Source organism: Lactuca virosa, chromosome 4 (genome assembly GCF_052849685.1).
Source record: "Lactuca virosa cultivar CGN04683 chromosome 4, Lactuca_virosa_CGN04683_v6, whole genome shotgun sequence".
Taxonomy (NCBI): domain Eukaryota; kingdom Viridiplantae; phylum Streptophyta; class Magnoliopsida; order Asterales; family Asteraceae; genus Lactuca; species Lactuca virosa.
In genome coordinates this window covers 351656316-351680504 of record NC_136429.1, presented here as the reverse complement: position 1 = coordinate 351680504, position 24189 = coordinate 351656316, and positions in this window count along the sequence as shown.

The window sequence follows — 24189 nt, the reverse complement described above, 5'->3', positions numbered from 1 at the left end:
AATGGGCTGGCTTGATCCTCACCATACAAATTTCTTGTGCCACAAAGAGACCCTTCGCCTAAACCAATCGATTTACGAAACCCTTACCACTTATAACAACAAATCCCTGAATCATCCCTGACATCTAGACTCCCAAGTACCTATGTAAGAAATATCAGGATCTTCCTAGCCATAATAGAATTTCGATACAAGAAACGAAAGGACCCCAAAGGAACCTGAGAAATTCTCAACCTCTCTGAGATTTTCCTGAAGTCCATTCGGGAATATCGCCTACGTGCCAAGCTGGGTTTGGAAATCAACCCGAATCATGGAGCCATTTCCATATCCAGACCACCAAGGCCACTTAGTACCAACATAAAAACCAAAGGTATCCGGTCGATGGAGCGACCCAGTAAGTATGAGAGTTATCAGACCAAGACTTGAACCCCAGAGAACGCCCATTCGACTCATAAAGAGGAAAGGCTAATTGTCCATAGGACCACTGACTACTAAGAATCGAACGAACCCATCCTCAAGGATCGATATCTCCTATCCCGAATTGAGGACTTACTCGACCTACCCTCAGGATCAAGAAAAGATCGACATCCCATTAGTTCAGAATCCCATAGTAAGAAATTCCCAAGACAGCCTAAGAGTTTTAAGACCAACTACATCACGCGACCTTAACCTTAGTGATAATAGCGTTCACCTTAGTATTTAGAGGCACTACTTTTGGGGCGTCAAGTAATCAATTCTCATTAACTGTAACCATCCATTCACCTCACCATAGAGGACGCAAATGCAGACCACCCCGTGTAGGCTGAGGTGACCAACACACGGCTGGAAAAAGGACAAGTGCCCGACGACACTGTCACCGGCCCTGAAAGCACCAGGGAGACAACCGAAGAGATCACCCAAACCCGAGCATGACTAGATGCATCTAGAATCTGACAAAAGAACTACGCAAGTAAGCGACAGAAGCCCTTGGAATCCCAAATCAGTGATCGTACACTACTAAAAGTCCCCACTTGGAAAGAGATAATACGCTTTGGGAAAGCGTAGGAGATTAAACCCGAGATACATTGGACCATTGAAAAACCTTGCTGAGGATTGGTCCAATGACTTATAAACTCCAGTTACCGCTTAAACTCGACCACGTACACCCTGTCTTTCACATGTCAAGCCTGAAGGAATGCCTATCGGATGAAACCCTCGTTGTTCCACTTGACGAGATTGAGGCGAATGAAAACCTCCTGTTCGTTGAAGAACCGGTTGAAATCATGGATAAAGAAGTGAAACGTACGAAACAAAGCCGCATTCTGATTGTGAAGGTTCGATGGATTGCCAAATGCAGACCTGAATTGACATGGGAACGTGAGGATCAGATGATGCAGAAATACCCTCATCTCTTCTCTAGTTCTTAAGGATTTCTTTCGAAAGAATTTCGGGACGAAATTCCCTCTAACGGGGGATGATGTCACAACTAGAAAATTAGGGTTACGATTTCCATGCTTGTACAAGAAAACATCTTTATGTAGCCTTGTAACGCTACACTTAGTATAATCGGACTTCAATGCTATTTAAGTTTATACATCCAAAAATTGTGATTTTAGCCGAAAACCTTATTTTTTTCGCATTAATGGGCCGCAATTCGTTGATGGACCTACTATTTGGGACGAAAACTTTCTTTTGGGCCCTAATGGGCCAAAAACTTTTATTAAATATTATTTTGGGCCGAAAACACACACATGGGCCTTAGTGGGCAACAAATTTATATTTTTGGGACCTTTGAATCAAAAACCATTCATTAAGCTTTAATAGGCCGAGAACCCTTATTGGGCCAAACCGAAAATCGGACTACTCTTCTTGGGCCACCTCTTGGGCCGAGGACCCCTGTTGGGTCGGTTAGCCCATTTATATAAAAAAAGAAAAAAAAGAAAATGGTGTTTTATGCATGTGACACCTCACAATTACACTTCATGCATCTAAGCTTATTTCCCAACAAATAAACATGCCATTCACATCACCTTTTATAAGTCAAACACCCCACTCTCCCCTCTCTTCTCTACTCTCGGTCCATATACATACACATAAACACTTCACATTTTCAAACTTCAAACTCCTCACTCAACACTCAAAGAACATTCTTCCTTTTTCCTCTCCAAAAGTCTCAAGTTCATTATCCTCAAAACCGAATTTTAGGTAAGTTCCATGTTATACTTAAGTGCCAGTTTCATGTTTATACTAAAATGTTTCATTTACACACTTTTGTTGTGTGATTAACTCTTAGAAACCCCACCATTTCAAGAATCCCACCAAGAACACAAGATAGGCTAAAATATTCATTCTTCTTCTTCTTCTACATCTCAAAAACTCCAAGGTGAGCTTCATACCCCACTCTTTTTCATGTTTTCATACTCTTTTGGGGGGATACAAGTCAAAGTTCGGTTAACCATTGGATAATTGCATGGACCAATGTGTTATGTGTTTAACTTTTGGATTTTTGCTTGAACATTAAGTTTATCACATACATCTTCATAAAAATCATGAGAAAAGTGTTGTTAACATATATATTGTTTGAAAACTATAAATATGGGGTTATACACTCCAAAAATAGCAAAAATGAGTCTTGTGTGCAAACATGTATAACATAAACTCAATTCCCAGCCTTCCACAAAAAAGTTATAGTCCACGTACAGACTATTTTGACCACCTTGAATGTAATATTTTTCAAAACTGTTTTACATGCAAATAGATCAGGTTTATACCTTTCTAATGACTACTCTCACACGTTCATACAATTTGTCTACAATGTTTGGCGATTTTTACAAAACTGCCTATCATTTCAGGAATAATTGCGGACCAGTCTGTGAAGATGAACATTTTACTGGTTTGAGGTCAATAAAAATTATAATAAAAATTATGAATAAAGTAGACTCCTTTTTCAAACTCTTAGAGTTTACGAATCGTAATTTCGACTTACAATGATTTTTCTATAATTTATCTAAACACAAGGACATAAAAGTCAAAAACAAGAAATTGTTTTTTATCATGCTAAAAGCTCTTATACTAGTGTTAGATGCAAGTTTATATGGCTATATATACGTTTAAAACATCTAGACATGTTATCTTATATGTATTTACACATATGATCATATAAATTGTCTTGACTAACAAACATAATAAACTATAATCGGTATGGGTTGGAAAACCACACTTTCAAAGGGCTTATAATTATTTAAAGGATTAATTATCCTATTTTGCAAGTAAAATGGAGTTATAGTTCACGTAAATCTGTTAAGGCTATTGTGAGGCTCTCCTTTAGTCGTACCTACCTAGCGTACAATGTAAGTCGTGTTAGTTATAACCAGAGTCTCATGGAAGGAGAGCGAGGTAATTGTGTATAGCTCTATACAGGGTTGACACCCCCACACCTGAGTTGTTCGCTACAGCTAGACTAGGCCAGTCTAGGGTGACAAGTATCTTAAAGAAACCAAAGCCTGAAAATCGTCAAGCCAGGCGCTTTAGGTCATTAGTATGGTTGTAACAACTTACATAGAGAATAACAACATTATTTGAATTTACGAACAATTTACACTCTACTAGTTTTACAAAACACCAAACTATGTTTCGTATACTTTGTAAACTGATTTCACCACTCAGGTCTTAGGGTTTTAAGACCACAATTCTTTTATATACAGAAATATAGGATTTTCTGGGAATACACACTTTTCAAATATAAACAAACGAAAATAAAGGACATGCATGCAATTATACACGGTTTTGGATCGAGACTCACAAACTACTTTTTATAGAAAATATTGGATTTTCTGGAGCTTTACAACTTATTATAAGAAACGATATTACAAAGTTTTCCTACAAATATCCTTATGAACTCACCAACATTCTATGTTGACGCTTTTCAAAACGACTTGTATTCTCAGGGACTCAGTGAACAGGTACTCGAGCCTTGGATCAGGATTATTTTACTACCTTTTTGAGCAACCATACTTTATGTTATTTTTGTGTAATTGATAAACGAGTACAGTTTGTAAAACAATGAATGTTGGTATATTGTAATGTATGCTGTTTGGTTGCTATGTTTCATTCATATTCAATTGTTATGATACTACCCAATGACGTCAACCGCCTCCGGACATTTCCGCCGTCCTGGTTCGGGGGTGTGACACAACATGATTTTAATACAAGTATTAAATTATATGTTTATGTGTGGAACATTTGATACTGCCTAAAATACGTGTTAAGAGCATATCTGGTAAATACATGATGATTTAGGATACAGAGTAGACCTAAATAAATTAAGAGGGACATTGGGTAGTATCTCCTTGTGAGTACGAGTGAGATATACATGTAGGGAATAACCTTAACACTTGTCATTGATCCGAGAGTATGGATTAGACTTAGTCAGTTGTCCTTAGTTCGAGAGTATAGATGGGACATAGTTATTTGTTATTAGATTCGGGAGTACGGATCAGACATACCCGATCCGGGAGTATGGATTAGGTAAAGAGTCAAATTTTAGATCCGGGAGTATGGATCAGACATACCCGATCCGGGAGTATGGATTAGTTAAAGAGGCAATATTTAGATCTGAGATTATGGATCAGACATACCCGATCCGGGAGTATGGATTAGGTAAAGAGGCAAATTTTAGATCCGGGAGTATAGATCAGACATACCCGATCCGGGAGTATAGATGAAGTAAAGTGGCAAATTTTAGATCCGGGAGTATGGATTAAGTAAAGAGGTAAATTTTAGATCCGGGAGTATGGATTAAGTAAAGAGGTAAATTTCAGATCTGGGAGTATGGATTAGGTAAAGTGGTAAAATCTGGATCCGGGATAATGGATTAGGTAAAGAGGTAAATTTTAGATCTGGAAGTATGGATTAGGTAAAGAGGTTAATTTTAGCGTATAGATCGTGTCGTTGTGAGGATCGACGGGGTTGGGTAAAGTTGCTTATATATGGTGAAATTTTATATTTTGTGAGTTCTAAAATATATATATGATATAACATTGTGGGATTGAAAACCATATGTACTCACCAGGTTTCCCAACCTGACCCACTCAGTTTATTTGTATCACATGTGTCGATATAAAGCTACACTACACTGAGAGATTAAAGGAGATGTAAATCACTAGTGTAAATGAATGTAAGGTCTGTTTATGCTTATGTTTCTGTATTGACGATGACATCCCAAAGTTTTAATATAAACTAAATACATTTCTTTGGAAATGCTTTGATAATATCTTTATAATGTTTTTCTAGGAACAAATTCCGCAACACTTTTCTTTAAAAGGATACTCTGATTTCCAAATAAAGCATAAACAAATCGGTCTTTTCTGGCCATGAAATTGGGGATGTCACATGTGACCACGCTTTTCTTGGATCTCTACCAAAGAGTCGTGCCTCCATTCATAATGAAGACAAACACATATTACGATTTAGAATCATCTACACCCATTTTGAAGCTAGTATCAATATAACATTTTATAATCAGGTCTTTTTCCATGCCTCCATAGATAAGGACCATGTATTTAGTTTTTTTCAAGTACTCAAAATTGTTCTTTATAGCAATCCAGTGACCTTCTCCCAAATTTTATTGGTACCTACTAGTCATGCTCAAAGAATATGGTACATCGGGTCTTGTGCATAACATGCCATACATGATGGTGTTGGTCCTATTCAAAATCGTTTTCCCATAAACGCTAAAAACGACAATGAAAGCTTTAAAAAGAGAATAACCATAGAACTTTTTTTAACCCATGAAGGATCATTTTGGAAACATGGAAATATCAAATCAACCATAGAAGGAAAATTATTACAACCTTTGAAGACTTTTGTTGGGGATTTATAACATCAAGTACACACAAATAAGGTAGCAAAAACAATCAAACGATATACCTAAGTGCACATGCTCCCTAGATCTAGGTCTTACTAGTTTTATCAACGTACTTTAAAACCAAACTAAAGTATGATAGAATACTTACCACTTGATCCTTATATCATGTGAATGACATCCTTGTAATGGTTGAAGAGCCTAAAGAAAAACTCCTATAATGTAGTCAGACCCAAGACTCCAAATAGTTGAACAAGGAAAACCTTATTAGGGTTTAGGTCGAAAATTCCATAACCCTAGAGAAGGGTTATAATTTTCGTCCCTATGAATATATGAGACAGGGGAGAATGAAATTAGAGGCTCCAAAATGTGTGTTAGAGTTTAATCCCAAGACCTCTATTTATAGGCAGCTGATAGAATACAATCTCTAAAGGTTTATCCTTACCTTATTTGAAACAAGCCTTATTCTAGAATCTCTTCTTGATTTCGTCCTTACCATCCTCCCTCGAATATTCCAGTTAATCTCTTAGATTAATTAATATTCAATTCCTTTAATTAATTAAATCCTTTTAATTCATTACCAAAATAATTTCTCATTAATTTATCAATTCCTTAATAAATTAACAACTTATTTTCTCCATTTCCTTATTTCTATTTGTGTCACGAGGCCAACCAAAAAGGACACTATTATTATTTAGAAATATTATTGATGCGTAATACTATACCTACTAGCCTTATCAACTATTTAACTAACTATTACTTCTAAAGCAGTAGACCTACTCGCAAATAGTATAACACGAATAGTCAGGTATTGAACTCAAGGAACGGATTTAGTATACTAACATAACTACTATAAGATTAAACTAAAAGCAAGGAATAATTAAAAATGGGTTTTATTTGATTTTTCAAGTTCAGAAAAACTTAACCACTTACCTAAAACGGTTTTATTCAATATTTTAAAAACACTTTCGTTTAGTTTCGAATCCACCTTTTTCCTATGTTTAGTTACTATTTATGGATTAATAAAGTTGGTAACCAATTGTTTGTAATTAGCTATTTTGGTCCAATAAACTAATATTTTCACCAATTCATGTAAAACTATGTATGGTCATACACAAGCAAACACAGAACTAGCTATTACTTGTAATTGAGCTATGTAAGATTTATCTAGAGCAATTAAGCAAACATAATTATGTTCACAATTATGTTCTCCAACACAGCTAAGTTTGTTACTTTTATTACTTGATCTAGATGTGGTCACACCTAGCTCTCAAAATTTAATAGTCACTAAATTACTAGGTAAACAATTTATTGTAATTTTATGGTCAAAATTTAATACACTTAACTTGAATTTAAGCAACAAAGTCACAAACTTTAACAGGCTAGGTAATGATAATCAAACACAAGCACAAAACCAACTTATAAAATCCATAAATTAATAAACTAAGCCATAGATTCAAGGTTTCATCTTTCTAAATAAAAGTAAACGAATTTAGCTACTCAGGACTGAAATTAAACAAACAAATTCATAAGCAATTGACATGATTCAAGTAAATTAAAACGAATCTGATGATTAGATCTTCAAATTCATATTCTTCAAGCAAATTCTCCTTCAAAGGTATGCTTTTTGCAAGTTTCTGACTTCCAACTTCGAATATCTCAGAATATCCTCTCTCCAAAAGCTTCTCCAAGCGATAATGCAAAGGAGTATTTATAAATTTCCAAAATACATGGCTCACATCGTGAGATAGGGGTCTCACGTCGTGAGCTGGGTGTTTATCCGTATTGAGCAAGGATTCTGACTTTCCGTGTACTAATCTTCTAGAATTTCGTCCTCACGTCGCGGGCTTGGTTTTCAGCTAAAATCTTCTTCTTTTAATCTCCAAACCTCCAAAGTTCCAATGCTTGTCAATTTTGTTCCTTATTCCTCTATAGTGTCTTTATTGGCTGCAAAATGTAAATTAATCCAATAAGTATCACATATCTTTGCAGTTAACCAAAATATTAGTTAAAATGTATTAAAATATCTTTGCAGTTAACCAAAATATTAGTTAAAATGTATTAAAATATTGCCTAATTTGACATAAGGCAATATCAAAATACCTCACACTTATCTTTTTCTTGGCCCCAAACAAAACTATTTTTTAAGTCATACTTTCATCACCAATTTGACATAAGACAATCCGTTTTGAACTCAGCCAATATACCAAGACCTCAACGCGCATATTTGTGTCTAAGGTTCCTAAAAACTTCCCAATCGTAAATACTCACAATCCTTATGAACCTTCACCTCTTAGTTTATACGACACTCATTTTTGCAACCCTCCGAATCCATCCTCATAAATCTTTCTTAACCTCAAGGTATTTTTGGTTAAGCTACCTAGGCATACATAATCTGGAAAGAATTATAATAACTGTTTTATTCAATATTTAAAAAACACTTTCGTTGTGTTTTGAATCCACCTTTTTCCTATGTTTAGTTACTATTTATGGATTAATAAAGTTGTTTACCAATTGTTTGTAATTAGTTATTTTGGTTCAATAAACTAATATTTTCACCAATTCATGTAAAACTATGTATGGTCATACACAAGCAAACACAGAACTAGCTATTAATTGTAATTGAGCTATGTCAGATTTATCTAGAGCAATTAAGAAAACACAATTATGGTCATAATTATGTTCTCCATCACAGCTAAGTTTGTTACTTTCATTACTTGATCTAGATGTGGTCACACCTAGCTCTAGCAATTTAATAGTCACTAAACTAGTAAGTAAACAAGTTCATGTAATTAATGGTAAATAAGCTATACTTAACTTGAATTTAAGCAACAAAGTCACACACTTTAAAGTGATAGATAATGATAATCAAACACGAGCACAAAACCAACTTATAAAATCCATAAATTAATAAACTAAGCCATAGATTCAAGGTTTCATCTTGCTAAACGAAAGTAAACGAATTTAGCTACTCATGACTGAAATTAGACACACAAGTTCATAAGCAATTGACATGATTCAAGTAAATCAAGCCGAATGTGACGATTAGATCTTCAAGTTCTTATTTTTCAAGAAAACTCTCCTTCAAAGGTATGCTTTCGCAAGTTTCTTACTTCCAACTTCGAATATCTCAGAATATCCTCTCGCCAAAAGCTTCTCCAATCGATAATGCAAAGGAATATTTAAAATTTTCCAAAATATGTGGCTCACGTCGTGAGATGGGGGTCTCACGTCGTGAGCTGGGTGTTTATCCGTATTGAGCAAGGATTCTGACTTTCCGCATACTAATCTTCTAGAATTTCGTCCTCACATCGTGAGCTTGATGAGTCACATCGTGAGCTTGGTTTTTCAGCTAAAATCTTCTTCTTTTAAGCTCCAAACCTCCAAAGTTCCAATGCTTGTCATTTTGGTCCTTATTCTTCAAGAGTGTCTTTATTGGCTGCAAACTGTAAATTAATCCAATAAGTATCACATATATTTGCAATTAACCAAACTATTAGTTAATATGTATTAAAATATTGCCTAAAAATGTGCATAAATATGGAAATATCAAAATACCCCACACTTATCTTTTGCTTGCCCCCAAGCAAAACTAATTTTTAAGTCAAACCTTCATCACCAATTTAACATAAGACAATCCATTTTGAACTCAGCCAATATACAAGGACCTCAACATGCATATTTGTGTCTAAGGTTCCTAAAAATTTCCCAATCGTAAATAATCACAATCCTTATGAACCTCACCCCTTAGTTTATACGACACTCATTTATGCAATCCTCCAAATCCATCCTCAGAAATCTTTCTTAACCTCAAGGTATTGTTGGTTAAGCTACACATGCATACATAATCTAGAAAGAATTACAACAACGGTTTTATTCAATATTTTAAAAACACTTTACGACACACATTTTTGCAACCCTCTGAATCCATCCTCAGAAATCTTTCTTAGCATCAAGGTATTTTTGGTTAAGCTACCCACGTATACATAATCTAGAAAGAATTACAACTTTGATACCACAATGGAGCTCTTTGAATTCATCACTTCTTTGATATTTTCTTTTTGATTTCTTTGAATTCAACATCTTCATGTTTGACTTTTGGCATCTTCAACTTTTTGATTCTTCAGAAATTTTGATCTGTTGATCTTCATACTTTGATAGCTCCAAAATTCTTACAACTTTTGCAATTTCTCTCTCTCTCTCTCACTCTCTGTCTCTCTCTCTCTCTCTCTCTGTATATATATATATATATATATATATATATATATATATATATATATATCACTTTTTTCGTTCAAATCCTACATGCTCAAGCAAGGGTGCTTAACTTCAACCTTTATTGGTTAGAATTATTAGTCTAAGTGCAATAACTACATAAGTTCTCCTAGATGCATTTCAGGTACACGCTGACAAACTTATTACATCATTCAAACTACCATATTACCTTTCATATCTCATGACTTTTCACTAGTAAATGGGAACCCACAAATAGACTATAACATACGTGCGCTCAATTAAACATTTGAGCTCGCATTAGATCATCCATGCAACACTAGCAACTTAAGTCTTTAATTATTACTAGATTTAATTTTTAGATTATTATTTCAAATCTATTTTTGATATTTTAAAATTTTCTAGAAATTTACTTTTTCGACCCCCTACCCCACACTTATTTCATACAATGCCCTCATTGTATGCATAAAACAGTTTAAAAGCAATAAAAGGGAGAAAAAGGAACAGACTCCTCTGGGGTAATAGTGGATAGACCGAATTCTGAACGCTCGTGGAAAACTTGAACACCTTGAGTATATGACTGGAACTTGGACTTCATTGATACGCGTGAATGTGCCGGAAATATGTGAATCAAAACCTTGCATCTTCAAAAAGTGTAGTGCATAAAATCTTTAAAACAAATCATCTCAATGTGGGAAAGCATACGCCACATTGTAAGGGTGAAAGAGTAGAATTAAAAGACCACATTGTACTACTCACGGCGTGATTAGTGAAGCTCACCACGTGATTATGGTATAATATGATACTGAAAACGTGATCGCATCAAGGTCACGACGTGAGGAGTAAAGGCTTACGTCGTGAGAACTGGGTCTTCACAGATTTGCAGATTTGCAAAAATTCCACCTTCCATATAATGTGCAATTGATCTGTTAATGGATTAAGACCCTTCTAAAACTCTTATTTTTCTGGACCCCGTCGTTTCTCCAATATGTCTTTCGCACATGCAATTCACCCCATAATTATAAAAAAATTATGGGCTTCGACCCGTAACTCTAAAAAACACGGCTTCTTTCGCTTTCTCTTTTCTCTCATTTTTTCTTTTCTCTCTTGATACTCTAATAAATCTGCAACAAAACAAACATTTGGTGGAAAGTAGAAAACAACCATCACATAATTCAGTTACAAGTTTTAAAACATACCAAAATAAAAATAAAAACTCACAAAATAAAACACACCACAATAACTAAGAAAATAAAATGACTAAAAAATAAAAAGGATAAATATCAATAATCATCTTCGTCATCTCTCGCGTCACTGGTCCCTACTCCATCTCCTTGTCGCGACCGTAGCTCCTCTCAATTCGGAATATAAGGATAATGAGGAGGCATGGTGGGTGGTCTCTCGATGTAAAAAATGAGAAAATAAGACATACATGGCTTCGTTATGATAATTAACCCCACCACAAAGATTATCCAAATAAGTACCAACCCGACTTTGAAACGGGTCGGTTGGTACCCTGCCCTCAAATTATTGATGTGGTTGTTGTTGTTGGCCCCATGCACCCCGTGCTCTAACATTACTTCGCCCACTTTGTCCCGAAATCTCTTCGGGTTGACCAAGTTGCTCCCCATCATTGTCAACAGGGATACGCCAATGTGAACCCATATCAACAATGACATGCATGGATTCTAAATAACCCAAGGATAAATCGTCCCCGTCCTTCCATGTCAAGGTACGAGTCAAACGAGGTGTAAAAATACCATAAGACCTCGCCAAGCGAGTAATAAAGTGTCCTCCCGCTATGGGGCTCCCGGCCCGTGATGTTATCACCATGCTTCCCAAGTAGCTACCAAGGTGGTATGGAATATTGCAGCAAATAGCTGGAGCAAAAATAGACCATAAAAAGAATAAATTGAGACTTGTAACCTTATCTCCATGCTTCTTATGGTTGATGGAGAAAGTAACCAAGCGCCGAAGGAGTCTGTAAATAGGAGACCGAATGTGACTCTCTTGCGAGACACCCGAATGGAATGCCCCATTCTTAATTATGGTCCAAAAGTTATAACCACTCACCCCCGATGGAAATCTCACACAGCCGCCCTCAAAATGATGTCAAAATTTAGAGACATTGTTACCTCTTGCTCGTAAATACCCATCCTTCAAGAAAATTCCGCTAGACTGCACTCCCAATATTCGCCCCCAATGCGAAAAACAAATGCCCATACAAAATAAGGATCCACCGTGGCATCTTCAAACGAGACTGATGCGAAAAATTCAATGCTCATAATTACTTAAACACGGGCTCGCTAATATCAAATAAATTCTTCCACCCATTACAAGTGAAAGAAAATCCGTCCCTCGAAAATGTCTTCGCTAAATATGGGGCCATCCTTGTCGTGAGTCTGAGTTCTCCTAATTTGACCCAATCAATTCGAGGAGAAATAGTGAATTCACTGTTGTATAACCATCCCATCTTATTTTTGAAGTTTGTCACCACACCTTGAGGCACGTTGACCAAAAATTGATATAAGGGGTGAAGGAATTGCTACATCTCTAGCCGTCTATGAGGCTGCTCTAATACATACCTTTCTTGCACAAGGAATTGGTACAGCTCTAGCCGCATATGAGGCTGCCAAAAATGACGACACTGGGAACAGCAGAAACAGTGACAACACTCCATTTAATAACTAAAACCACTCTAGAACTTGTTCATACAAAGATTTCATGGATTGAAATCCCCGATCTTTCTAAGGCAGGGAGGGACCTGTTGGTCTATCCCACTCGATAGAAAAGATGGAGGCGGTTTTTCACTGTAATGCCCGCAGATTCGGGATAGTCAATTTAGAGATAATAAGCGTTAAAAATGAATTTTTGATAGAAGTTTATTTAGAATAAATAATATTAACCAAATTCATAGTATATGTCACAAGGATTTTGTACATATAAAGAACGCTGAAATCTGACTTATAACGAAGAAGTTATGACCCGTCGAAGTTTTGCGACTAAACCGGCACGGCACCGCGTATCGTAAAAAGTGAATTTTTGATGAAATACTTTTTAGCATTAGCGACCTAAACAAAAGTCATAGTAGACATTAAACCACGATCGAGCATATAGAGAACGTCCAAATCTGACTTCATTTGAGGAAGTTATGAATTTTCTAAGATTTAGCATAGCAATATACAGCCCAAAATCGAATTTTAGATCAATCGATTTTTAGCCAAAACAATCTAAAAGCGAATTGAAGATCTCATTAATAGGAGCTCAATCATAAAAAGATAGTAAAAACGAAGCTCGTATGTGAAAGATATGGACGAAACTTAGCCCCTACTCTTCGAGCGTGGCGAATTCGATACAAAATTTTAAATCTGAGAAAGAACGAGAATTAGCCGATGGTGTCTAAATGAAAGTTGTAGCACGCGTAAATACGAACACATGGATACAAACAACGTCGAGAATAGAGCTTGTATGTTAAAGATATGGACGAAACTTAGTCCATATTCTTCAAGCGCGATAAATTCGATACAATTTTGTAAATCTGAGATAAAATGAGAATTAGCCGACAGGGTCCAAAAAAAAGTTGTAGTACTTGTAAATACCAATGCAAGGATATAAAGAACATAGAAAACGGAGCTTGTACGTGGAAGATACAGACAAAACTTAGGGCCTACTCTATGATCAAACCCGTATAAATAGAGGATAAATTCTTCATATTTCCTTACTCCATTCCTCTAAACTCTCTCTAGAATCCTTATTTCTTTCTTGTTTGATTTCTCCTAGTTTTAGGGTACAATATAGAAACTCTGAGTCATTAAAAAGTCGACGAAAGAAGTTTTTAGAGTCGGAGTTTTGCCCGCGTAATTTCCCTGTTTTTGTTAAAAGCCCGGTAAGTTAAGCTACACTATTTTGTTTTCAGTGTAACTTATATTTATAGTCATAAGTCGTTATGATGAACCTATAAATAAGATTTATCAGTGATTCAAAGTCATTATACTGATTGATCTACTTACGAGGATGAAGTCTAGGTTGTGATTTAGTGAGGTGTTTAAAGTGGGATTTCCAAACAGTATACTTCGTATACCAAATGGACCCTACCTCCGATATGATCCTACCTGGTTGTTCCTTACTTGATAGATCATGAAAATAGACTTTGAGTTAATGATAAATCTAGACTAATAATTAGTCGCAATAAATATTATACTAAAACTTAGTGTTAATAATACCAGGTTACGTCGACGGAAAAGACAATTGCTAGAAGCGACGCGGTGTCCGGATTACGAATCATCACTTTAACAAGTGAGTGCATAGTCCCTTTCATTAACATTATTTTAATACAAGTATTAATTAAAGTATTAAATATATGTTTATGTGTGAAATATTTGATATCGCCTGAAATACGTGTTAAGAGCATTTCTGATAGTATATGGTGATTTAGAATAAACCTAAATTAATTAAGATGAATATCTGGTACAATTTTCTTATGAGTACGAGTGTGATATACACTGATGGTAGAACTTTAAAATGTGTCATTGATCCGAGAGCATGGATTAGACATAATCATTTGTACCTAGTCCGAGAGTGTGGACTGGACATAGTCATTTGTCATTAATCTGGGAGCATGGATTAGACATACCTGATCTGGGAGTATGGATTAGGTAAAGTTGTTATTTTTAGATCCGAGAGTATGGATCGTTTCGTTGTGAGGATCGACGGGGTGGGGTAAATTGCTTATATGAGGCGAAATTGTATATTGCAAGTTCTATATATATATATATATATATATATATATATATATATATATATATATATATATATATATATATGTATATATATATACATATATATATATATATATATATATATATATATATATATATATATATATATGATATAACATTGTGGGATTGAAATCCCTATGTACTCACCAGGTTTCCCAACCTGACCCACTCGGTCTATTTGCATCACAGGTATCGGTGCGAAGATACATTATACTGAGAGTTTAAAGGAGATGTAAATCATTAGTGTAAATGAATGTAAGGTTTGTTTCTGTTTATGTTACTGTATTGACGATGACATCCCAATTTTTTAATATAAATAAAATACATTTTTTCGAAAATCTTTTGATAATATATTTGTCATATTTTGTGGACAAATTCCGCAATAATATTCTTCAAAAAGGATACTCTGATCATTAAATAAGTATAAATAAATTTTTTAAAATGGCTGTGAATTTGGGGATGTCACAGTTGGTATCAGAGCATTAGTTTAAGCGAACTTGGAATTTTAGGAAATTTCTAGACTTAAACTTAGAATGCTAAGAGATGATTGTGAGATGAGTGTCTGCTATATTTAGACACGAGCACTAGCTTATTTAGGGGAGATGCCTAAATTGCTTTTATGTGCTAAATGATTTATGTTATAAAATGCCTTATATGATTTATGATGCTATCGTTTGATCGGATCTATGGCCTATTGCCGACCGAATCTGGAAATTTTATGTGTTCAGATTTCTAAACATGTAATTACGATATTAGAACTGGCATGTAACTTTTTGGAGTAATAAGGAGGATTACACATCTAAACCTTCTCTCTCTCTCTCTCTCTCTATCTATATATATATATATATATATATATATATATATATATATATATATATTCTCGTCCCAATACACTGAACGCATGCTTCCGTGAGCATAGTGTCATGGTGAAGACTCGTAGAGAATTGAGTAAATGGAGGAAATAAGAAGGATTACGATAATGAATGACACCTATCGGAAGATATTATAATAGTGGTATCTTTCCATTAGAATGCATCTGATAAAATAACTGTACATCAAGAGGAGTACGGTACATCTAAATGTATACATTGGATTGGCGGGATGATAGAAAGATTGGTGTAATTTCTGAAGTTGTCGTATCGTCTGCCGTTTCCACCACCAACCGAGTTGAATCAGAATTGTTGTTGAAGATATGCATTGAAGAAGTCCTAGTGGAGTCTAGTGAAATTTTTATGATTGTTTGGACACACTCATATGCGTTATTTTTTTGTGATAATAACTTAGTGGACTGCGAGACAATACTTGGGACGAGTATGAGTAGGTGTGAAAGGTAGTAGAGGCCTATACTACCGGAAGCAGATGACTCACACTTGGATTAGGGAAAGACACAAGGTTAACAAGGCACTAGTAATTGATTCCGTTTTGTTCATGACTGTCATTACCATCGTTTCGGTAATGACTAAGAAGATGATTGTTATTCCGACCCTAGTGGTCATATCAAATCGATTCCGACTAAGATAATTATGTTACGTGCTTCAGAGACCCAAGATCTATGTAGCATCTGACTTAAGCCAGAAGATTGAAGTAAAAGATAATCGAAACGATCAATAGAAGTATCGTAAACACCGTGAAAGTAAGAAGCTTGTAGCTAGAAGTGCTACATGCTAGAATGTGATTATATCACATTAGAACATGAAGGAAGGTATCTTCCATTTTGGAATTTGGATCTAAAAGACCTAAGTCTAAGCACTGGATCATACGATGAAAGGTCAGTAGAGCATGATCCATCGGTCTATTATGGTAATCGAAGTAAAGAACTTATGTTAAGTTAATTCCGTTAAGAAGAAGAAGGAGTCTCCCATAAAGGTCGATTTTGTAACTCAAAGGTTACGATTGAAAATCCAACATAGTACGAAGAGCAGATGCAAGATTGAGCACCGCCAGCAGTTAAGAAGTCCAAGAGATAGATACTCATTTGAAATGACAAAAGAGTTATGATTATTACCTATGATGAAAAGATAACATATGGAATCATTATAGAAGCCCTGTTTTGTTGATGATTCTGGGACGTAATCATCCTAAGGGGGAGATAATTGTAACGCCCGCAGATTCGGGCTAGTCAATTTAGAGATAATAAGTGTTAAAAATGACTTTTTGATAGAAGATTATTTAGAATAAGTAATCTTAACCAAAGTAATAGTATATGTCATAAGGATTCCGTACATCTAGAGAACGCTGAAATTCGACTTATAACGAAGAAGTTATGACCCGTCGAAGTTTTGCGACTAAACCGGCACGGCACCGCGTATCTTAAAAAGTGAATTGTTGAAGAAATATTTTTTAGCCTTAGCGACCTAAACAAAATTCTTAGTAGACGTTAAACCAAGATCGTGCATATAGAGAACGTCCAAATCTGACTTGATTTGAGGAAGTTATGAATTTTCTAAGATTTAGCATAGCAGTATACAGTCCGGAAATCGAAGTTTAGATCGATCGATTTTTAGCCAAAACAATCTAAACGAGAATTGAATATATCGTTAATAGGAGCTCAAATATAAAAAGATAGGTAAAACGGAGCTCGTATGCAAAAGATATGGACGAAACTTAGTCCTTACTCTTCGAGCGCGTTGAATTCGATACAAATTTGTAAATCTGAGATAGAATGAGAATTAACCAATGGAGTCTAAATGAAAGTTGTAGCACTCGTAAACACCAACACGTAGATATAAAGAACGTTGATAATAGAGATCGTATGTTAAAGATATGGACGAAACTTAGTCCCTACTCTTCAAGCGCGATAAATTCGATACAGTTTTGTAAATATGAGATAAAATGACAATTAGCCGACAGGGTCTATATGAAAGTTGTAGTAATCGTAAATAGCAATGTCTGGATATAAAGAACGTAGAAAACAGAGCTTGTGTGTGGAAGATACAAATGAAACTTATGGCCTACTCTATGATAAAACTCGTATAAATAGATGATGAATTCTTCATATTTCCTTACTCTATTCCTCTAAACTCTCTCTAGAATCCTTCTTTCTTTCTTGTTCGATTTCTCCTAGTTTTAGGGTGCGATAGAGAAACTCTGAGTCGTCAAAAAGCCGACGAAAGACGTTTTTAGAGTCGGAGTTCTGCCGCGTAATTTCCCGGTTTTCGTTAAAAGCCCGGTAAGTTAAGCTACACTATTCTGTTTTCAGTCTAACTTATATTTATAGTCATAAGTCGTTATGATGAACCTATAAATAAGATTTTTTCAGTGATTCAAAGTCGTTATACTGATTTATCTACTTATGGGGATGATGTCTAGGTTGTGATTTAGGATTTAGTAAGGTGTTTAAAGTGGGATTTCGAAACAGTATACTTCATATACCAATCGAACCCTACCTCCGATATGATCCTACCTGGTTGTTCCTTACTTGATAGATCATGAAAGTAGACTTTGAGTTAATGATAAATCTAGACTAATAATTAGTCGCAATAAATATTAGACTAAAACTTAGTGATAATAATACTAGGTTACGTCGACAGAAAACACAATTGCTAGAAGCGAAGCGCTGTCCGGATTACGAATCATCACTTTAACAAGTGAGTGCATAGTCCCTTTCATGAACATGATTTTAATACAAGTATTAATTAAAGTATTAAATATATGTTTATGTGTGAAATATTTGATATTGCCTGAAATACGTGTTAAGAGCATTTCTGATAATATCTAATGATTTAGAATAAACCTAAATTAATTAAGATGAATATGGGGTAGAATCTTCTTATGAGTATGGGTGTGATATACAATGATGGTAGAACTTTAAAATGTGTCATTATTATGAGAGCATGGATTAGACATAGTCATTTGTCCCTAGTCCGAGAGTATGGAGTGGACATAGTCATTTGTCATTAATCCGAGAGCATGGATTAGACATACCTGATCCGCGAGTATGGATTAGGTAAAGTTGTTAGTTTTAGATCCGAGAGTATGGATCGTTTCGTTGTGAGGATCGACGGGGTGGGGTAAAATTGCTTGTATGAGGCGAAATTGTATATTGCAAGTTATATATATATATATATATATAACATTGTGGGATTGAAATCCCTATGTACTCACTAGGTTTCCTAACCTGACCCACTCAGTCTTTTTGTATCACAGGTGTCGGTGCGAAGATACATTACACTGAGAGATTAAAGGAGATGTAAATCATTAGTGTAAATGAATGTAAGGTCTGTTTCTGCTTATGTTACTGTATTGACGATGACATCCCAACGTTTTAATATAAATAAAATACATTTCTTCGGAAATGCTTTAATAATATATTTATCATATTTTTGGGACAAATTCCGCAATAATATCAAGGCTCTGGAAGAGGAACCTTGGAATCTGACCATGCAAAGATCAGAGGTGGCTACTTACACCTTCCGATTCAATGACCTTGCTAACCTTTGCGCGGTAATAGTGATCCCGGAAGACAAAAAGACGGAGAGATACGTTTGGGGATTAGTATCACCAGTCCAAGGTCTGGTTAGTGCATCCAGACCCTCCACTTTTGACAATGCCAAACAACTGGCCTATCAGTTGGCTGAGCAATTTATCCATCGAGGTACCATGGCCCTGTCAAAAGAAAATATACAAGTTGGAAGTACAAAGAGGGAGTTCCATGGAAATTTGAAAGGGAACTTAAAGCATTGCAAGCCTAATCCAGAACCCGTAACAGCGTACACTGTGGTCGCAAATGCTCCAACTCCAGCAAAGCCCTACTTTGGAACCCTACCTCACTTCACAACTACCATCAGGTTGGAAATTGCATGACATGCAACAACTGCAACTTAAGGGGTCACACCGCTAAGTTTTGCAGAAAGGCCCCGAACAACACAACCCCAATGTAATGTCCCGAAAATAATGACAAAATTTTCATTTTTATAATTAATAATTCAATACATTTCATTCCCTAAAACCATGACTATCAAGATTTAGTAAAACATTATCGAATTAGAGTCAATCACAGAATGCGGAAACATGTGGTGTGTGCCCTGCAATCATCCCGGACTCTTCTGTTATTGAAAAACGAAGCACCTGAAACATAAATTGAAAACCGTAAGCACAAAGCTCAGTGAGTTCCCCAAAATACAACATACCATACTTCAATAAATAAACAAATAATGGGCCTGGACCTGTCATCGGACCCCGTCCGGCATCGGGCCCCGCCCGGCATCGAGCCCCGCTCGATATACAAATATGTCGGTCATTAGGCCCCGCCTGGCATCGGGACCCACCTGGAATAAACATACAAACATATAACATATAAACATATAAATACACAACACATGCCATAATTACAAAGATAAATAGCATACAGACTAGCCTTCGGGCCCCGCCCGGCATCAAGCCCCGCTCGGTATAAACATAAAACACTTAACACATGCATGAGTCATGCAAACAACAAGCATACTAAGAATAAAAAACCTTGGGTCGGCATTGGTGCCTTCGACGAGCTAAATATAGAGAGGAGACTCGCCTCGCACTGCCGAATCATACAGAAAATCCTTGGCTGCTAGCTGACAGATCCCCGAACTGTCAAAATCTAAACAACATCCAATAAACAATTGGGCTCCAATCCATATTCATAAATCCATACTTGGGGTAAAAACTCACAATCTAAAAGGCCCAAAGCTAAATAATCAGCTAAGGCCCAAATATGGCTAATTTTCCAAATTGGGCCCAAACCCCTTACATGGACCTTACCCAAAAGCCCAACCATTCTTTCTAGTCCAAAACACTTGTACTCAGATGGCCTATTAATAACTCAACACTCAAGCCTAAAAAGAAAGCCCAAACTTGAAGCCTAAAATGCAAAATCTCATATGACTGAGTACGCCCCGCGTACTCAGTGGGTACGCTAAGCGTACGCCCAAGAGACCCAGTATGCCCCGCGTACGAGGAGGTATGCCCTGTGTACTGACCCTACCCACAACCAACCAAGAAAACGTCTTAATCCCTTAAGCCAAGTCGTCCAAAACCTCAGAATAGCTAAAAATAAGTGACTTGATCAATAAAGTCGACGGCTGTAAACCTTTGCATGGCTTAAAGAAGCCCAACATCAAAGATGAACTCCAAGGGTCAAAATCACTCCAAAACGTCTTAAAAACTTCTTAATACCTTAAGACCTTAGTCCAAACTTTCATATATGTTTCAAAGGGACTTCTTAAGTCATAAAGTTCCTGACTTCATGACTTAGCATGACTTAATGGGACCCAGATCAAAACCCTAAGTCTCAAGCTTCACCAAAAGACTACCAAATCATGCATGGAAGGTTTATACTCATCAAGATCAAAACTTTATGACTCTGTAACCCAAACAAGGGCCAAATATGAAGCTCATACATTTTGGAGTAACTTCTACTCACAAGAACGACCATAAAGCGACCAAAATCATAACAAAGTGCCACCTAGCTAGATCTACAATAAAGATTTGTCAAGCTTGAGACTTTATACCTCCAAAAGTTAGATCTAGGTGAACAAAGCATGGATCCAAAAGCTCCAAGTCAAGCAATGACTCTTCAAGAAGTTCCTTCTTCCTCCTCAAGCACCAAAAAACACACATAAATCACTTTGAAGCTCAAGAATCACTCAAATGGGGGCTAAGGGTCGATTTCTAGGGTTTAGAAGGATGGAGGCTGAAGATATTAGGGTTAGGTTATGGGATAAGGAGCTTAAATAGGGTCCAAGACCCTAAAATAGGGTTTAGGTCTGACTGGAGTACGCCCAACGTACATATGGTACACCCAGCGTACTCCGAAGAGCACCCGCGACCATCTTGGTCAATACGCCCACCGTACGCCAACGTACGCCCCGCGTACTGCTCTCTTCACTAGTACGCCCCGCGTACCCTTTGTGTAAGCCCCGCATACCCGGCTGAACCCTAAAACCACCAAACTTCCGAGGGCCATAACTTCTTTGTTATAAGTCCGTTTCCGACAATCCTTATATCCACGGAAAGGTAACGAGAAGCACTATACTTCTATCAACTCATACCAGCCTTAAGACCTTCCGAACAAAAATCCAATTTCCACAAAAAACCGAACTGACACTTTACCGAAATACCCCTAGGCTCCAAAACACGAACCGAACACCCAGATCACTTCAATTACATTACTCGCACCCGAATGGGTCTAGATATCGCCTTTTCAGAGGCCCTAAGGCTTATGATGACCGATCTTCGGGCCATAGCCTCGAATTAGGAATCGATTCAGAATAGGGCGTTACAACTCTCCCCTACTTAAATTAGATTTTGTCCTCGAAATCATTCCTTACCATCCCCGACAAGCCCGACGTCCTGAGGGACACAATCACTACCTTGAGCAGACAACGGACTTCTCAAGGCAAACGAACCCAACCTAAAAATAACTTTCCAACCCGAATAAGAAGAATCCATATTCCCATGATGAAAACCAATCCTACTTTACTTGAAATCTGAAATCTCGAATTGGTTTGACTCCCGAACAAACCGCCCATACTGTACCGCTATCAGGCCAAAACCCCATTGAAGTCTAGACTTAAACAGAACGCCTCCAACCCCTAATTGACTTGATGCTTCTGGTGGAAACGAAATCGCTGACCATTACTGTTGCGGAACACTCATACTTGACAGAAGGCTCAGATAATCCTTCGAGTAAAGTACTCATCCCTGCAACGGTTAGACTCAAACGAGAGCTACGCAACAGGGTCAAATCTTTTACTCTGATATTATTCAACCCAAACTGCAAGTGACCTAACATATTTTCCGATTTACAAGCCACTCCACTCATGAGTTTCAAAACAATAATATTTCCTTGACTTAAATGGATGCCCTTCACTGATAGAACAATTCCAAGACACAATTACACGAACTTGATCTATCATCAAAACTGAATCCATTCATAACCTTGAACCCTCCAATTGATGCCCTTGGAATATAGATTCCCCAATTCTTATTCCACTGAAAATAAAATCCTGCATAAAAACACTCGCGATATCCGACTCGAGATCTCACCCAAAACCAACCTGATACTTTACTCAGAACTCGAGATCCACAAATATTCACTTGCATTTCACCCCAAACCTTCTAATTCAGGACAACCCCTCACTAGACAGAGAAATAAACGCTCCCAAACCATCGTTGAGACTACCACTCTCGCACCTGGTCCAACTACCAGGTTCCCAAGAGTCCAAATAACAAGGCTACCCGACGTAAAAACCCCTTTGCACCACACATGGACCACTTGCTTAAATTCTCCAACTCAACTATACCACAGACCTCACCCACGGGTCCCACCCATCTAAGGCTACACAGGCCCGAATCCGCCTCGGACCCCAATGTTCCTCAATCTAAAACAGAGAAATACCCCTCGACAATCCTGGCTGGCGTGCCCTAAGCACGAACTGATTTCTTCCTTACGCTCATGACCACCTCCAACAATAGTCTACCTCGAACTGGTGAATTCCATGATCCTATCAGATTCTTACAACACTACTAACCAAACATGGTTACTGTTGGATTAGTGTTTAAGTCCATAACTATAATTGGTATGTACTTGACCCGATTTGGCATGCTCCATTTGGGTTGCATGGCATCGGAACAATTTTGATAGACTTTTGTGAGAAAAGGATAATTATGATTTTTTAGTATATTATAAGTTCTAATATATTAATATGAAATAATATTATTTAATTAGTATTGATCAAGAATTAATTTGGAATTAATTTTGTGATCAAAAGGAGACTAATTAAATATATGGGGATTGATCGTGTAAATCATTCATTCTTATATATGTGGGCTTATGATCCATAGTTCTTCATGTTGGGCTAAACCCATGGAGTAACCCATGGATACTCCATGGAGGTTTTAACCCATGGAGCATGAAGAATATGTAAATGTTGGATAAGGTGTTTAAGTCCATAACTTATTTGGTATATACTTGACCCGACCCGGCATGGTCCATTTGGGTTGCACTTCACCCGAACTATTTGTATGGATAATATTATGAGAATAGTATGTTTATGACTTATTAATATATTATAAGTTATAATATATTAATATATGAAATCATATTATTTAATTAGTATTGATCTTAAATTAATTATGAATTAATCTAGTGATCAAAATGTGACTAATTAAATAATGGGCTATTATATTTATATAGTGTGGGCTAATACTCATTAGGAAATGGGCTAAGCTTGCATCGGAGTCCATGGATGATCCATGGAGCTTTTAACCCATGGATCCTTGGAAAAGGAAAAGACATGGGTTATTAGGGTTTACATGGTTCATAACCCTAATCATCTACACTATATAAAGAGGCTTGTGGTG